Raw genomic sequence first — 13,738 nt, 5'->3', positions numbered from 1 at the left:
CCACGCAGTTCTCCTCTGACCTGGCTGCAGAGACACTGGAAAATCTAGCATGCTGAAAAACACTGCCAGGCTTCCCACCCGAGTCAAACATTTATTACACAAAGGGGGACTCTGAAGATTTGCTATTAAATACTTCAAGTTTCTTTTTGTGTTGTTTTATATCTCACTAATGAGCTTCAGTTTAATTCAGTTTTATTTATTCTTTGCTTATTTTATTACAGTAAAAAGGTGCCATTTATAATCTCACAAATTATATCCCTCTGTTTGTGTTGTCTAAGTTTTTTGGTAAACCTTACAAAGCAAGATGTAATGAAAAATGGCCTGCAATTCAAGAAACTAATACAAAGAAAAAGGATCTTTGAGAATGTAAACATAAACAAGTGAGGAATAAATTGGCAAAGTGCATTGTCATAACCATACATCTTTAAGACATTAGAGTACACATAATTTTAAATTCTACAAATTAGTTACTTAAGGATGGCAGATAGCTTTAAATGTGTAATATTTTTCCAAGAGAATGATGCTAAGGTTGGTGTTTTTCCTACTATTATCTTTTATATTTTTTCTTCAAAAATGATAATATTTCCATGTTTTTTAATAATACAAACTTCTATCTCCACCAAACTAAGAAATAAAATAGATATGAATTAGATACTGCAAAATTACTTACATCAGACAACTTACATATACACCCCTGAGATTTTATCAGACTAAAATAATAGATAGGCTACAATGAATATATCCACCTTTAAAACAATCTAAAATGTAACAGATTTATAAAGTTGCAAAGATTAAAAAAAAAAAACTGGCTCTAAACTTTCTCATAATTTCAAAGCTCATGCAGTCTTAAGACTTTCTCTACAGTATAAACATTATTTGAACTGCAATGAGCCCAATAAGGAAATTGTACAAAAAGGGGTGTGAAGAGTCAGGATATAGAGTATTTGCATAAATTTGCATCACTTACACATCCAGAAAAATTTCACTCACCAGCCAAATTTAGTTTAACAGATGAGAGCATTTCGATTCAAGCTCCAATTTCTGACTGCAACATTTGCTTCAGAGAGCCATGTATCCTCTACTCTTATAAGGGCTTTTGTTGCTTCTTCTGCACACATACCACAATCTACTGCACAAATTTGGGGGAAGGTATTTGATAAATGCCTGTTTTCTTCGATTGCGATAGTAAATTCCACAAGGGCAAAACCGTTGCCAAGTCTCTCTCTGTATCTCCCAGTGCCCTATGTAGTGCTGAGCATACAGCGGATGTTCAATAGTTTTCAAATGAACAAATGAATACATTGGTTATCTCATTAAACTTCTCAGAAGCAAAAAGCAGATCATCTACTGGCCCAATTTATGTCCTTTTATTTCAATGTTATGCTGGTTCTTTGATGAGTCTGGTTCATTCTGATGACTAGGAACAGCATGGTTTGAAGTAATCTGAACTGAGCAAGGGAATTAGAGCTAGAGAGATACATTGTGTAGTTTTGGTTCAGAATAGATTTTAAAACTGTTTAGACAACATTCAGTTTTGGTAAGTTAATATTAGAATTTTTAATGGCACTATAAAAATGTTTTGAACTGCGATAAGGTTTAGATTTCAGTTTTGAGGATGGTTTAGTTTTAGTTAATTTGAATTAGGTTTCCAAGTAATAACCTACTTTCCAGCATGCTTCTTAGAGCAAACTTGTATATGTATGTGTATATATATATATATATACACACACACGTACATATACGTGTATATATACGTGTATATGTATATACATATATATATCATGTACCATATACACGTATATACACATGTACCACTCTGGGTCCCCCGCACCTATCTCTTCTGGAGTCTTGATATTGTCAAAATAATGTAGGAGGCAGGGGCACCTGGGTGGCCCAGTCTGTTAAGGTCTGACTCTTGATTTGGGCTCAGGTCATGATTAGGGTTGTGAGATGGAACCCCGCATTAGGCTCTGTGCTGGGCATGAAGCCTACTTAAGATTCTCCCTCTCCTTCTCCCTCTGTCCCCACCTGCCTGCCCCCTGCCACCAAAAAAAAAAAAAAAAAAAAAAAAAAAGACTTTGAGGCACCTGGGTGGTGCAATCAGTTAAGCAGATAAGCATCTGACTCTTGGTTTTGGTTCAGGTGGTGATCTCAGGGTTGGGAGATCAAGCCCCAAATGGGGCTCTACACTTAGCACGAAATCTGCTTAAGACTTTTTCTTCCTCTCCCTCTGCCCCTTCCACTGCTCTCTCTCTCTAATAAATAAATAAATCTTTTAAAAAAGTCATAAGGTAGGAGGCAGAATTGGGGGACCTCTTTGTACACATTGAGTTACTACTGCCTATGTCCTTTATATAGCATATGAAGACAAAGATGATCAAGTCAATGACATGGAGGTTTCCTTTAAACATTAAAATTCTGGGGGCACCTGGGTGGCTCAGTGGGTTAAAGCCTCTGCCTTTGGCTCAGGTCATGATCCTGTAGTCCCGGCACTGAGCCCCACATCAGGTTCTCTGCTTGGCAAGGAGCCTGCATCCCCCCCCAACCCCGCCTACTTGTGATCTCTATCTCTGTCAAATTAAAAAAAAAAAATTAAAATTCTGAAAAACATCTGTATAGCCTATACTCACATTTTTAAAGAGTACACATCGACATTAAAGTATGCCAAATAGTATCCATATATCCATTACAAATACATACCAATTTCCAGATATAAACAATATTACAAATCCTCTACTTGTTTAAAAAAATAATAGATTTATTCTATCTAGTTGTATAGTTTTATTTCTCTCCAAGGTATTTTATTAACTAAATTAATTTCTGATTTATAGAATCAAAGAATTATCTCTGTATTAATTTCTAATGCCCAATTTCACTTAGCATTTCTGAGATAAACTCAGAATTGCTTTACTGGGTAATCTCCATTCCTTACCACCATCATCAGTCCTATCTAAATGGAGACCAATTTGCATGTCTCTTTCTTTAGAAATGACCAAAGATAATAAAGAACAATGATTAATGAGTTCAATTAATTAATACATGTTTTATGTATGCAGTTCATTTCTTTGGTTTTACTGTTTTCTTCCAAGGTTGTCTTTTGAGCTCTGCAGAGTGGCCAATTTCCTACTTTTTCTTCCTGTGACTCTTCTAATTCAAACATGCAAATGTGTTATTGTGTTGTTTGCTTTTAAGCATTCTGCCATTTTTCAAACTGAGCCTGGACTCAGCCATAAATATATGCTTCAGCATATGTGAATCCGAGGAACCACCTTAAGTCACTACCACCCACTGTGACCTCACTCCTTTTGAATTCACAGTGTGTGAACTTCTTGTGACACTCACTCGGCAATTAATCATGCCTGCCTTGTGACATTTCTGATGATGTATATTTAACATCACATAGTTATATAATTTGTCAGTGTATCCCCACCCAGCCGCCTCATTTGAACTGCAAGCTCCTTGAGGCGGATTCAATGTTGGCCCTACAGAATGCCCTGTAAACAAGGAAAATATGTGCTGATTGCTTATTTGATTGTATGCATTTAGTTATGAAGGAAGTCAAGCAGCATGAACAATGGAAAGTTAAAAATGTCTCCCCCAAACCATAAGTGACCCTTAATCTCACAAAACAAACTGAGGGTTGCTGGGGGGAGGGGGGTCGGGAGAGGGGGTAGGGTTATGGACATTGGGGAGGGTATGTGCTATGGTGAGTACTGTGAAGTGTGTAAACCTGGCAATTCACAGACCTGTACCCCTGGGGATAAAAATATATGTTTATAAAAAATAAAAATAAAAATAAAATAAATAAAATTAAAAAAAATAAAAATTAAAAAAAAAAATGTCTCCCCCTGGGTGGCTGGGTGGCTCAGTTCTTTGGGTGACTGCCTTCTGCCCAGGTCATGATCCTGGAGTCCTGGGATGAAGTCCTGCATCAGACTTCCAGCTCCATGGGGAGTCTGCTTCTCCCTCTCACCTTCTCCCCTCTCATGCTCTTTCTCTCAAATAAATAAATCTTTAAAAAAAAAAAAAAGTCTTCCCCAGTTAGGTCTTCTTGGTTATATTACTGTCTAGGAAGCAATTGTGACAGTTCTCAATAAAGAGTCCATAGATTTCCTTGCCTTTGAAAAGTGAAGAACAAGAATGAGGTATGAACTGCCATGGGACGAACATTATGCTTTATTTCTTTAGATGACTTGATACATGTTGAGTCCAAATCTTTCTACACTGAGCTGTCATTTCCTAGAAATGGTGGCCAGTGAAGTTACCAGTGTGACTTCAATAATGGGAGCAAGAGTCAAATAAATTTGAGAAAAACTAGCAAAAATAACATTAAACAGAGTTCCACCCAGTCAGAATTCACAGAGCTTTTAATATTCTCATACTCCCCAAGGTTTGGAATAGAGAATACAGTACACCTCTTTACCCAAAGTTGTGTAAGCACTGATTTCTTTTTAAAGCATCTTATAAAATCTGTGTGCCATAGTGGTCACTTTTAGAAACACTGAAGTAGGGCGCCTGGGTGGCTCAGTGGGTTAAGCCGCTGCCTTCGGCTCAGGTCATGATCTCAGGGTCCTGGGATCGAGGCCCGCATCGGGCTCTCTGCTCAGCAGGGAGCCTGCTTCCCTCTCTCTCTCTCTCTCTGCCTGCCTCTCCGTCTACTTGTGATCTCTCTCTGTCAAATAAATAAATAAAATCTTTAAAAAAAAAAAGAAACACTGAAGTAGAAATTTCATGCACATCTTACACAATTCATAATGCCTAAAAATGGGTTATCAACTGAAGAAGACCATTTCTTATTTTGGGGGCAAAAGTCCAATATTAACTTGACTTTGTTTCTTTACTCCCTTGGTATTTTAAAGGTCCACAGAAGATCCTTCAACTTCTTTCCTTTGTGGCCATTTCCTCCCACTGTGTTAATGAGGTTTCTGCATTTTGATACTGTGTTTTTGCTTTTTTAAAATTCATCTCATTTAACCAACTGGATTTTAGAAATCTTTATCATTTTTGTCTTTTTCTTCCACTGCACTGTGATGTCCTCTGCAGATTGTATAAGCATGTCTGCCTGTGTTGGATAGCAAGCAATGTTAAAGATCCACAGCAAAGTCCTACCCTACAGCCATTAGATGTATGATCTAACTTGTCACTTCCCCTTCTAGGTCTCAGCTTTATTCTCTGCATAAAGATAAAAAATTATAAAAAGGAGAGGTCTTAGTAAGCCAAAAAATTCTTTGCATATGCAAGGTATTATTTTGAAGTCATTTTACAATCAATTTCTTATATTTATTCCTACTTTGGTAAATGAGAAACTGTTACTAGTTAAGTCTGGGGTGTGAAATAGGTAAAAGGCACAAGGGAAATTTCTATGGTATATCTTTCTGTGTTTTTAGAAATTTTATTTTTTTCATATCAGGGAGATCATATGATAGTTGTCTTTCTCTGATTGACTTATTTCGCTAAGCATGATACCCTCTAGTTCCATCCACGTCATCGCAAATGGCAAGATTTCATTTCTTTTGATGAGGGAGAGGAGATGCAACATGGGGGGCTAAGGGGGTAGGAGAAGATTAAATGAAACAAGATGGGATTGGGAGGGAGACAAACCTAAGTGACTCTTAATCTCACAAAACAAACTGAGGGTTGATGCGGGGAGGGGGTTGGGGGGGTGGTGTTATGGACATTGGGGAGGGTATGTGCTATGGTGAGTGCTGTGAAGTGGGTAAACCTGGTGATTCACAGACCTGTACCCCTGGGGATAAAAATATATTATATGTTTATAAAAAATAAAATTAAAAAAAAGAAATTTTATTTTTTTATTCTAAATATATTTTTCCAAATATACGTATATAAAAATAATATAAACCCAAACTAGGTACCATCATAATATCTGTTTATTTCAAGTGACACAAGCCTTAAACTATAACTTAAACAAATGTGGAACCTGCAAGGGCAGGACCAAATATTGATCAAAATGTTAGTAGCCTATTCAGTTATTTACAACTCTAGATGAAAAAAAGGGAGTTAGTGCCATATCTAAAGGGAATGCACAAATGATCTGCCAAAGCATAGTTCTCATCCTTGCACATCTTTGATGGGAGAAGGGAATGTCCTCTCCATTTTCTTTTAAGGATTTGACAAAAACATTAATCACAGCTTTTGTTTGAACTATGAGAGCATCATTTTTTAGAGGAACCTCCTGTGTTTCTCACATTCAGATGCTAATCAATTATGTCCTCTTTTGCCTTTGGATAAAAATCAAACAAAACATCCATTAGCAAATTATCTTCATTAGACTCTGGGGAAATTTTGAATAACACTTTTTGAGACTCATGGTGCTCCCATGGGAGAGAGTTGTTAAAGAAGCACTGATCATGGAATTAATATTAGTAAAAATTTACTCTTACTACTGAAGATCTGTATGACAAATGGTGTTTTAGTTTACTGAGACAGACTTCCCAGATTAGAAAGACTTTTTCTACATTTAAAAAAAAAAAAACTTTTATAGAACTGAAGAAATAAGTCTGCCTTATTGCTTATGTCAAGAAATTGGATTACATTTTGTCAATGTTAATAGGAAGAAAATTACCAAATAGATTTTCTTCTAAAAGTAGAAACATCCATATGTATAATAAGTGTAATAAGTAATGTAAATATCTGTAGCTCTGGATGGACTTCTCTGCATGTAACTCAGGTTTGACTACTTTGCAGCACCAGAATCAAGTGTTTATCAAGAAGTCCAGAAAGTTTACACATTATTTTTTAGAGATTTACTTATTTATCTTGGAGAAAGAGAGAGAGAGAAAGAAAGAGAGAGAGAAAGCAAGCATGGTGGGGAGGAGCAGAGGGAGAGAGAATCTTAAGCAGACTCTGCTGAGCACAGAGCTCACGATGCTGAGGTTGTGAACTGACTGGAAACCAAGAGGCCATGCTTCACCAACTGAGCAACCCAGGCACCCCTGTATACAGTACTATTTTAAAATGGTTTATTTCTTTAACTGCCGTCACATTTTTCGGTTCTATGAGTTTCAAAGATGTTTGGTATTACAGTGGTATAAGCTTTATTAGAACCAAAGATATTCTTTTCAATATAAAGTAAGACTCTTACAAGAGTTTGTCCAGGCTGTGGCCTTCAGAGCTCTCAAAGAAGAGTTATAGATTTCTTATCTTTTAAAGAAAGTCATTCCAAAGCCCTTCTCATTTAGTTCAGGCTTATAACTAAACGATCACAATACTACTTTAAAGATCTTTAATTTTTGACTGTTCCCTTTCAAATCCACCCTATCCCCCTTTTCTCCACCTCAAATCTATCTGTATCCAATGCTTAAGCTTCTTTATTCATATCACCAGCATCCCCCCCCCGCCAATTTCTATGTTCTACCTTCCCCCACCTACTATATGATGAAGCTAACATTTAAAATATTTAAGGCTCCTCTAGAATGTGATTTTCTTTATCTCACTACCATTTTCTCCTATTCCTGGTCTATTCAAAGACTGCCAAACTCATCCCATACTTTTCTGATTTCATCCCCTTGTTCCATGTGCCCTTTATCCTGCCTCTTTAATCTCTACCACTCCACATATGTCCATATTTCTGGGAAGAAATGCTGGACATTTTGAATATCACATTACTGAGAGTTGTATTTTGTTTTCTTTATAGATTAACGCACTTTATTTGGCTAGCAGTAAGTTACTTGTAGAACACCTGCCCCTTTTTAAAACTTGTTTTTATGCTTTGTTCCAGCAGATCTATTGTAGTCTTCACAGCTAGTTTGGCCTTCCTACAAAGTCTTGTGCTCTTTGCCTAATGGCCTGAGTGCTCAATGAAGACTTCCTCTCCTATTGCTTGGAGAAATTCTCCCAGCTTTGAGTAAACTAGAAGAATGTTCTAGTTTACAATTCCCCAGTTATTTTTTTCTCATTCTAGAGTTTCATTCAAGGTACATCCATTTCAGTATTCAACCACACCACTATAGATTTATGATGTTGTTTTCTCTGTTTAGGTCTCTCTTCTCTGGTGCTCTGACCACAAGTATCAGCTGCCTCAGGCTTCTCAAACTCCAATCTCTGTCTACTCAACTGAATAATTTGCTGTGTTCTGCTTGGTTTCCTTATTCCTACACTCTGGTCCAGAAAGTGCCCCCAAAAGGCCAAGGTAATTGTAGGCTCACTTCACTTTTTTCTCTTTCTTCTAAGGGCTCATAGTCCTATACAGCATATTGACTAATGTCGGTAGCAACTGATTTATTTACTTATTCAAAAGTTTTTCATTTCCCATCATGGAATATCACATCTGGTTCTAGTTATTCCATCATGACTAGAAATGCTACACCTAACTTAAGTAACATCTAGAGTCTCAATTACTGGTTTGGTTTGGGGAGATGATGTAATTCTCTAAATCTCACTTTATCTACTGATGAAAGTGAATTTGACAGATACTATTGTGTTTAACAAGTTTTCACTTTTTCCCTGTTATGCCTGTAGTAACAAGTGGCCATGTGATTGCCTTCTGTCCAACAGACTATGAATGAAAGGGTGATAGGCACTTTTGGGTTTGTCCCATTAAATACCACCCAGTAGTCCTCTACCCATTTCCTATCTCTATTGGATGAATGCAGAATGCTCCAAGGACTTGTAAAATGAGTTCACAAAATGGAAGGCTGACTGTGAAGCATATCCACCTTGGATGAATACAAATAAACATTTACCATATAACTCTCTCCCCTCTTGGGATTGTCTGGTTCGGCAGTTTGTCCACCTTAACTGAATGAGTGAAGAGCAATAATGCCTATACAACACATTATTACTTCACGTCAATGCAATCAAATAAAATTAGAAAATATATTTTAATAGATACACTAGATAAGTGTCTGTTAATGACAAATGTTATTGTTGTTACTATTATTCCTACTAATCCTATTATATATATATTACTATTTTAGTGAAATAATAATGGAAAATATTTAAATCAACATTAACACACCAGATAATACTTTATAAAGTAAATGCACAAAAATAAACTCAGTTTTCTATCTGTAAACAGCCAACGAATGTACATAAGTTTTAAGTTTTAAGATCCTGAGTTACCTTGTAACCTTTTAAATCACTTTTAAATAGGAAATTTGTTTAGTAAGTGAAAATTATTCAAAATAGGAGCTTTTAAGGCTGGCACTGATAGGTTCATCAAAATCATCCTATCCTTTCCTATGCCTAATGTAAGATATTTCTGCCCTTAGATACTTGGGTCTGAATGACCCTTCAGACTTAATATCTGTACTCAACGTGGCCAGAGCAGTCATCTAGAAAACAAAGCTGAGAGTTCTGTGCTGATAAAGAAACTACTGAAAGTAACTAAGAATCAACTCTGATGGTCTGTGAGCAGGGAGGAATAACTATTTCTTCTTATAACTCCAGGTTTTCTCCTTGAGGTATATTTTCTATTATTAGCAATTAAGCAGACTTTATAATGTCACTTGAATTCTCCATCTCAGCACTGCACTTGGATGATTAAGCAGCCACCAGAGTTAGTAATGATTTAAGGTTGCTTTTAAGAACAGCTATGTTTTAGTCAAATCAGGGTGAGGTGGGTGTTAAAGAAGGTGGAAGATACCTTAGCCTGCAGATTAAACAGGCTGCAAAATATGATCTCCTACACAAGATGCAGGGTGCTACTGCACATCATGGCATGTTTCTAAGTTCTGTCTGATTCATTACAGTTCCCCCAATAAGTGAACATCTTTAATACACTGTAAAAAGCCTGGCTATCAAAATCACCTCCTGTTTGTGTTATGGTAAAAATCAAGCATTTAACAGCCAGATTATCAAAGTAATTAGCTGTTAGTGATGATTCCAATGTTGGCACTTTATTTATTAGTGGTCCCATGTATTTAGTTTAAGCAAAAATTTAGAAAACTGTCAGAAAAGTATTTGTTTATGTCTTAGAAAAATCTGTTCATGTTAACCAGCTTGGATAACAAGTTTTAATTTTTCATATCTTAGGAAAAAAATAAACACTTTTCTATTAACTAAAAGAATAGTTTTCCAACATTGGTGCCCCATGCTAAATACTGGAAAACTGCCATGTCTCTCAGGAGTCACTAAAATGGAAACAGGGGAAGAGAAGGTCACAAACATGGTCACCTGGGATAATTTAATAACACTTTATTTCACAGGATGCTTAGAAAGCATATGTAAAAATAATGATGCACTGAAGATAATGTCTTTATATTTATACAGAACAGTGAAATATATACATATTTATGTAATACATGTATACTGTGTATATATATGTTATATATACAATATTTGTGTGTATACATAATTATAAAATATTTAAGACTATTACAATGGATATCATTTAGAGGGCTCAACAAAATTATCTAGACTAAAATGTTCTGCAGTTGTCCTAAGACTGCCTGTCCATCTGTCTCTCTCTTTCTGTCTCTCTCTCTCTCAAACTCTCTAGAATCCAAGCATATCAATGGCCTAGAACCTGAGGGTTAGAGTCTTTTCCTCCCAGATGTTGTTAGTCTTCTCTACCACAGAATTATGTTTATTTTTCAGATTCAAGAAGCTTTCAACTTGATAAGACTTCATATTTCTTTAATAAAGCAACTTCCTACCATGTGCCATCATTCTAAGTGCTGGGGAAAAATGGCAAAGAAAGGCAGAGTTCCCGCTGTCATGGAAGATGCATGCCAGTGAAAAAATAGATCAATTAAAAAAAAAGCACACAAACACATAAAACTGGTAAGTGCCATGAATGGCTGATACTTGATCATGTGAAAATACAGAATAGTCAAATTTGCCTAAATAAGGGAAGCCAGAAAACACTTTTCCCAGAAATTAATGATTAATTTGAAATTTATTTTATTTCATTTATTTTATTTAATTTCAGTTTATTTCATTGAGAGGAAACTGATGTTCTTGACAGGGATTAAAAGCTATCTTTACAAATATGGAGCTTAAATAAATCTAAATATGAAAAGCAAAAAGGAAACAAAACCTCAGTTCATCTCAAAAGTACACTTTTTTGGGGGGAAAGTCAAAGTGGTCTGTTTTAAAGATGAAGTTAAATTTGGGGAGTAATGTTTCTTCTGAGAGTATATGCATTTTATTTTTTACATTCATTTGATTTCAACTGCTCTTTTGATGAGAATGATAAAAATGCTAGTGCACAAAGGTAGAAAATAAAGTAAAACTTAGAAAACCTTTCATTGTGGGACATTGATCCTCATGCATTAATGCTCAGCAGGATTCTAAGGATTTGTGGAGGGGATTGGATTTGAAACATTTACTTGGCTCACAAGATTGTTTCTGGCAAGTTTCAGGTCATCCATAATCTAAGATGTAGTATAGGAAGAGAAATCCACAAATCAACTTTTAAGTCAGTTAGGAATAATTAGCCTTCAGAAAAGTTTGACCCTGCTCCTCTATGGCAGTTTCAACCTGCAGAGAAGTCAACAGGACTTGTCACTGAGAAGCACTTACCCCAGCACAGCAAAGCCCCAAGTATTTGTTCCCATAAGTACTTCACTATACAATGGCAGACTGGCTTAGGGGCTACATTTGGTAGCACCTTGAGGTAGCTGAGTGAATGACACTGAAAATAAAATTTACTTTATTCAATGGTTCAAGTAATTTACTAATTAATTCAAGCAATTAATAAACTCCTTATTTTAATGTTCAATGTTCAAGTTAAACATTTTTTCATTTCTTTGAGAAGTGAAGTGTCTGTAAAAATTTTTTCTTTTGCTATCAAGACATAGATTGTATCATCAGAAATTCTCTTGACAAAATTTTAATTGGTGACTTTTAAGCTGGTGGGCAAGAATTATTTGAGGATTGCTGGCAGCATCTTTCATATCATTTTGATGTCCATGGGTTACAATGACAGAAGAATTTCTTGTTCCAAGAGTAGCAAACTAGATTTGTTGCCAAGATCCCAGATGGCCCATACATTTTTACAGTCAAAACTTTGCTTGGCAAAGAAACTTCTTATCATTTCAAAGATCTCAATTACCTTTGCAGCTCCCAAAAGGAATTTACAAAAATAGGGAGTTTTTGATGTTGTTAGCATGCACACAATAAAGGAAAATCAAACGTTGGTTGCACTGAGAGAAATCAGTTGATTCTTTGTTGAATGATGAAAGAAAATGGTGTCATTGCAATTTCACTATGTCTGGTGTCAAAGTCGTACAGAGAGAATGTCAGCAGACACACAATAGATGTCATAATTTATTAGAGGCTTGCTGCAATTTTCATCCTTTGCACTAAGCCACAAACTATATTAATTCATACATATTAGTCCACTAAAGTTCCACCTGTCAGAGGTCCTACTATGACAAAGCAATAAGCAGTGCAGTGCAATTAAAGTCAAAGCTTTTCTGTAGGGGCAAATCCATACTTTAGTAAATTTCTAGCAATTCCAGACTGAGATGTCATCACTTCAGAAAGGATCCACATTATCTAAAGTATTTCTCAGCATGGGAAAATTATTACTTTAGGCTCCTGTTGTTAGGAGACCTGCTACAGAGTAAGCGTCATAACTTTCATATCTTCTGTGTTTTTATTAATCAGAGTTCTCTAGAGAAGTAGACTCCGATAGGAGATATATATATATATATATATATATATATATATATATATATATGTAAAATTTCTGTCCAGATCTAAGGGCCTGAGAACCAGGACTGTCAAGGAAATCACATAGTCAGCAGAAAGTAAATTCAACCTTCCTTCACTTTTTTGTTCTATTCAGGCCCTCAGCAGACTGGACGATGCCCCACCAGACTGGGAAGGGCAATCTACTTTACTCAGTCTATCAGTTCAAATGCTAACCTCTTTCGGAAGGACCTTCACAGACAAACCCCATTTAAAGCTATTTAACCAGGTATCTGGGCATCCTGTGACTCAGTCAAGTTGACATATAAAATTAACTATCACAGTATTCCTTTACATTCAAAAAACATAGTAAAATTAGGCACATGCAATTTTTCATACCTTGTTTTCTGTCAGTTTTTACCTTAAGCAAGATCCAAAGCATGAAAAAAATAAGATACTGTAATCATAATGGTAAAGTGTTTTTCTTTAATTCCAGTCATAGCATGAGCACTCACATCATGTACGTAATGACAATTGTGCATTATGAGAGTATGCCTCCATGCTGCCCTGCACATGTTTGATGAGAGAAATAATGACATGAGTTTATATAATTATTAGTATCTCATAAAGAAAATTTGCAAAGTAATAGAAAAGGAAAGAAAGCAGGAGAAAAAATCATTACCCCATTGGTACTCCATGAAATCCATTTATGTTGATGTAGTTGAGATGTTAAGATCAAACTCCCATCCTTCCAGAGAAACAGATATTATCAACTTGAAATTAACAAAAAATCCCTTAAGATAAATTATTATAATCAATGATATATTCTGAATGTAGTAGTTATTTCCCTATGGTATTTATAATTATGTCTCCTCTGGATATTCTGCAGACTTTTTAAGCCTTAATTGGCTAAACATGTTTGTGAAGTTCCTTATTATCAAACTCATTATTATTGTTGTCAAAGATGTGCCAAGCATTGTACTAATTGCTATGTCAATCTCAATTCATATAAATTTTATGTCTATGTATACATTCACTAAGAGAAAGAGAAGGCAGGTATTGTTATCTTCGTTAAGAATTCTAAGACCTCTCATGAGCCCCACATCGGGCTCTCTGCTTGGCATGGAGCCTGCTTCCCCCT

This window comes from Lutra lutra, chromosome 5 (genome assembly GCF_902655055.1).
Source record: "Lutra lutra chromosome 5, mLutLut1.2, whole genome shotgun sequence".
NCBI lineage: Eukaryota > Metazoa > Chordata > Mammalia > Carnivora > Mustelidae > Lutra > Lutra lutra.
The sequence above is the reverse complement of the archived record's forward strand: the minus strand, read 5'-3'. Positions refer to the sequence as shown.